The sequence below is a fragment of the Jaculus jaculus genome, chromosome 8 (genome assembly GCF_020740685.1).
Source record: "Jaculus jaculus isolate mJacJac1 chromosome 8, mJacJac1.mat.Y.cur, whole genome shotgun sequence".
NCBI lineage: Eukaryota > Metazoa > Chordata > Mammalia > Rodentia > Dipodidae > Jaculus > Jaculus jaculus.
The window spans coordinates 69,904,332-69,909,905 of NC_059109.1; the positions used below are offsets into that span (position 1 = coordinate 69,904,332).

Consider the following 5,574-nt stretch of genomic DNA (forward strand, 5'->3'; position numbering starts at 1 on the left):
ATGGTTTGTCCTACAATGGCAGTGTCATTGTTTAATTAGTTACGTGTTATCTCTTTTTGGTCTCTCACCATGTCTTCTTCTAAGCCCATCAAATTACTTTCAAATTCAACCTTGAGTAAACTCTCTGGGAATGATCAGAAGAGTGCAGCCAGCCCTTATGCCAGTAGTCTGGTTTCAACAAAGTTTTCTGCTGTCTTTTCTTCCTCTTTGAAAGTTCCAAAGCCAATACAATTCTCTCTGTAGCATGTTCAAACTGTCACCATAATTGCCCAGAAAACTAGGCTTAACACTCTGGAAGGCATCTTAAGTTGCAACTGCCAAGTCCATGCCCATTACTCCAAAACAAAAGTTTCAAAAAACCAAAATCCATATGGTCAGATTCTTCTCCTAGCCACACTAATCCAATGTCTGTGTAAATAAATCACTGTTGAGTGCTCAGTGCTAAATGAGACATTGATAATACCCCCTTCAAGACTCAGAAAAAGATTGCAGAAGATGGGGTGGAAAGAATGCAAGAGGGAAAAGATGGGTAGGAGAACTTTATAACAATATATACCAGACCTAAAGTGAATGTTTCATGTATGACCCCACAGCAATTGTCATTACCTGTACAAAACCTGCATAATATTTTGCCCAGCAACATGGGTGTCATGGATGTTAGAGTGCAAAATAGAAGAAAAATCAGGGACTGGTGAGACTGTTTAGCAGTTAAGGCATTTGCCTGCAAAGCTAAAGGACCCTGGTTCATGAAAGCCAAATGCACAAGGGGGCACATATGTCTGTAGTATGTTTGTAGTGGCTAGAGGCCCTTGTGTGCCCATTCTCTCTTTCTGTTTTTCTCTCTCAATTAAATAAATAAATAAATACAATATATATATTTCAAAAAGACATCAAAGTGTAAGAAGGACTGCTTAGAAAGAAGGGGCTCAGTGGAAGTGGGATGGGGAATAGGGGACAAGAGAAGGTAATAGGAACAGAGTATGTACAAAGTACAATTTTACATGTATAAAAATTGTCAATTAAAAAAGAAAAAAAACTTATAATAAATAAGGGCTTAATTATTCTAAGCACAGTTAGGAAGTATCCAAAGAAAATCTGGCACATATTCCATCCAAAGTAGATAATCTGTTTTTTTTTTAGAAAGTCTGTGATTATTTTGGGGGTACTAATTGCAGAAAGAATCAATGAATGAGCGATTAGCCAACAGTAAGCTCATAGAGTGTGGAGATGGAGGTCAATAATAATCATGACCACAATGAAAATGTTTCCTATAATGATGACATAATAAAGACCTGGAACTCCCACGAATCACAAAGCTCAAGAATAATGAATTCAGACACCTGAAACTGGTTTATTTTCTCCATTTAGTTCGGTTCTAAATTAATCTGAAGAAAAAGCCATACTATCAGATCTTCTGAATACAGAATATTTGAATCACAAGAATTTGAAACTGGGGCAAAGAAAGTTTTCCATTAAATACACTATTAACTCTTTATTTTTAAAGTGTATTTTAGAAGGTGAGCTCTTCCACTGAGCCAAAATCAGTCCCACGTGTAGACTGATGGCTGTGCCCATCAGTACCAGGGACTAGGCCCACTTGGCACTGGTCTCACTCCCCAGTCCTTCCTACTGAGATCCCAGGGGAGATTCTCAAGCACATTTGCCCTGAGCAAGGAAGAGTTGGCCTCACAGGTTCAAGGTGAGCTTCCCCCTGCACCCAAATCAGTCCTAGGTCTAGACCTAAGGCCCATGTCCATCCAGATTAGGGATCAGGCCCTCTTGGGGCTGGTAACTATTCATAGTCTGCCCATTCTAGAACTATGGGGAGAACACTTATGCATGCCCATCCTGAAAAAGGTAGAATAGGTCTCTCAGGTTCAAGGTAAGCACTCTTCCTGCACACAAAACAGTCCTGCTATTTGTAGAGCTGCTATTGTTGCTGCAAGAAAAAGAAATTATCTTCAGGTGGGCAAACCCCAATGAAAAGCCAGTAACATAGGCAACTGAGGCAAAATGTCCCCAACAAGAATGCCTAGTCCCATAGTCGTAGCCCCCAATAAAAACTGCTTGGAGGAAACTCCAAAGAATTCCAAACTACAGTGATGATAAACACATACAATAAGCTTGAAGAGGATATGAACAAACAGCTGAATGACGTGGAAGAGAATCAACAAAACGATAAAACTGAATGAATTCAGAGTGTTCAAAGAGGACACAATCAAATGCCTGAATGAGTACCAAGAAAGCACAGACATACAAAGATAAAATCAAAGCAAGAAAGGAAAATTAAACACAATGGAGAGACATAGATGCTGCAGGAAAGCCTAATGGAAATAAAAAAGATATAAATAACTCAATTTTAAAGCCTCCTAAGAATGCCTTACCAAAAGAATATATCATATGGTGTATCAGGACTTGAGTACAAGGCAGAGGAAGTAAATTTGTAAAACAAAATCAATGATAAGTTCAAATAAACACACAAATAGAACATGGCATAAATGTATAAAACCTTAAAATAAGACCAAAACTTTGAATCATAGGCATATGAAAAGGGAACACCTATAGTCAAGGGCAAAGAAAAATATTTTCAATAAATTATATAAGAAAATTTCCAAATATTATGAAAGAGAGGCCAACATAGGTACAAGAAGCATACATAACACCAAATAGGCAGGACCAGAGAGGAAATTCCCTACATTATATTATATTTAAACACTTAACACAGAAAGCAAAGAAAGAGTATTAAAAGCTTCAAGAAAGAAACAACTTGTCACTTACAAAAGTAAGCCCATCAGAATAACATTTGATTTTCCAATAGAAACTCTGAAAGCCAGAAAGGCTTTATATGGAGTATAGCAAATATTGGAAGACCATGTTGCCACCCCAAACTTCTAAACCAGCAAAAATATCCCTCAAAATAAAAGGTGAAAGAAAAATTTTCTGTCATAAAATCTGGCTATGTGTATATAGGAGCACTAAGAAAACCCTACAGAGATAGAATACTTCTACATTTTTATCATTATGTGTTGGAGGGAGCATAATAAAATTGTACATTTTTATTTTCCTTTATTTAGCTAGCTGCCAAGGTATAGGAAGTCCTCATCCTTTTTTGACTGTTTCCTACTATTCTGACAGACAACTCACAGATGACCTTAGAATTATGTCTATATAGTTCACCTGTCATTTTATTTTATTTTAGTTTAGTTTAGTTTCATATGGTGCTGGGGCTCAAAACAAGGGCCTCAGCCTGACAAGCAATCTACTAATGAGCTATACCTGTGGTCCACCAATGTCATTTGAAACTTTCTTTTATTTGAGAAGATGTTATATGTAGCCCATTCTGGGATGGTACTTACTATATAGCTTAGGCTGCCCTTAATTCATAGCAGTCCACCTGCCTCAGCCTCCCTCATGCTGGAATCGTAGGCACGTGTTACTACTATAAGTGTATCAGAGCTCTCTTCTCCCATCCCCATCTCTCTGTCCTTCAACTTGGCCAGACTCAGAAAAGGTCTTGGATTCTGGGACCACCTCCAGGTATGGAAACTGAGAATATATCTTGGCTGAGAAGAAAAATACATCAAAATCAGGAGACCCCCAGTATTTTGGTCTGAAGATTGATGGCTCCTTCACTGGGTATAAGCAGAGACCCAAGGCCTTTGATCAGATCTCACTGCCCTAAACAACTTTTCCATAGCAAAATGCCAGCTGATCAAGACCAAGAGCTCAACAGCTTTGTCATATGCTGCCTGCACCTGACCAATGTCATCAAAAGGGCCTTCCATGTATGTTCTGTAGATGAGAGGGGACAATGGACATTGGAGACCTAAACAGTGGAAAACAACCTGAAGCAATCCAGCCCATATGCCGCGGACTGACTCTCGGGGAGATCAGGACCGAGGGAGAACAAGGGCGAAGGCTCAAGGAGAACTCGGGATTCGGCGAGGAAATGACAGACAGACACACTCTAGGTAGAATATGCTGCTGCAATTTACTGAAGGTTTCATGAAGATTTTATACAGATTGAACAGAGAAACTTAGCAAGCCAACAAGTGATCTCAGAAATCATTAATCTAAACAATCTTGAGTATTGTTCTATTGTAAGCATACATGTGATGTTGATCAGGCAGGAACTGTACCCATTTTTTAAGAAGGGCGCCTTGTATCATTGACCACAACATTATACAAACAGAAACTAGGTGTAAGGTGAATAACAGGTTACTTATTTCTTATACCCCAAGGACTGTATAAACACCAAGGCTTACGCTTCCTTGTTCAGCGTTCCCATAAATGGAAGAGAATGCCATAGCCTCCTTTTTACTTCATAATTCACCCATCTATTACCGAATTCATCATATCCTCCCTCATAGGGGAGTGGAACTAAGTAGATTCCAGCTCTAGGAGTCCACCATCTGCCCTTGATCAAGTACTGAACATATCCCCCAGGAAGTTTCCTGGTGGGAATACCTAAGTTTTGTAACTCCTTTTCTGCAGAACTGTCATGTTTCTTATGAACACTACCGATCAACATTTCTACTTTCATATTCTCAGGCTCAGTATCGTTCTCAAACATCATAAGCTGTTTTTACTTTACACCATCTAAAAACTGTTCTAGAGTTAATTTTTTATTCCTAGTAGAGTTATACATTCTCTCCATTGCCCTAATCATAGGAGGGGCACATTCAATGCTTAGATTGTTTCTTGTACTCTGATTGCGTGCATGATTACTAATAAGTGTTGAATTAGCTGTTCTTAGACAAACAGCTAGAAGAAAGCAGGAAAGAAACAGCATTGGCGCCAGCAATTAGGTCGTCATGACTTCATGGGCAGCAGGAACCTTTACAGTAACTGACTGCCAAGGGGTCACCGGGGGCATCCCTCCGAGGAGTGCTGGCCCTCTGTCCTCAGCTCTCTTCCAGTGCAGAAGCATCTCTGCTTGCTACACAGGCGAGGTCGCCGTGGACGTAGCACCCATATTAGGATCCCATGGCCTTCTAGAGACTCTTCCACATCTGAGAAGATGGGTATGATGGTCAGCAATGGACACGCCAAAGTGACCATGAATGGTTTTGAAAATTTCAGACTACTTTGAAGGCACATGTTGGAAAAAGTCATACTTGTAAGGGAGAAGGCCACTGACCACTACACCTTGAAGATCCTGTGGCAGGAACTGTCACTGCCAAGAATGAAGTTGCTTGCATGGTCACCGAGCACTCGGTCCCCCAGACTTCCAGGTACCTCTTCCTCACTGCCCCAAGTACACTTCCAGACCCATTACTTCAGGTGCCTCATGATGGAATATGCCAACAGGGGTGAGCTGCTCTTCCACCATCCTAGAATGAGTCTTCATGGAGGATCAAACATGCTTTTATAATGCAGAGCTTGCCCCAGCACTTGTGACCTACACAGGAGGGATGTGGTTGGTGTACCATGACATCAAGCTGGAAAACTTCACGCTGGACCAAAATAGACATATCAAGATCACTGACTTTGGCCTGTGCAAAGAATGCCAACATGAAAACCTTTTGTGGGACCCCAGAGTGTCTGGCACTCCAGGTGCTCAAGGGCAACTAG

At 40.5% G+C, this 5,574-nt stretch overlaps 1 pseudogene; it reads left to right on the plus strand.

The window, feature by feature from the left end:
* Positions 1–2,151: 2,151 nt before the first annotated feature.
* On the plus strand, positions 2,152–5,574 carry LOC123462865 (annotated as a pseudogene).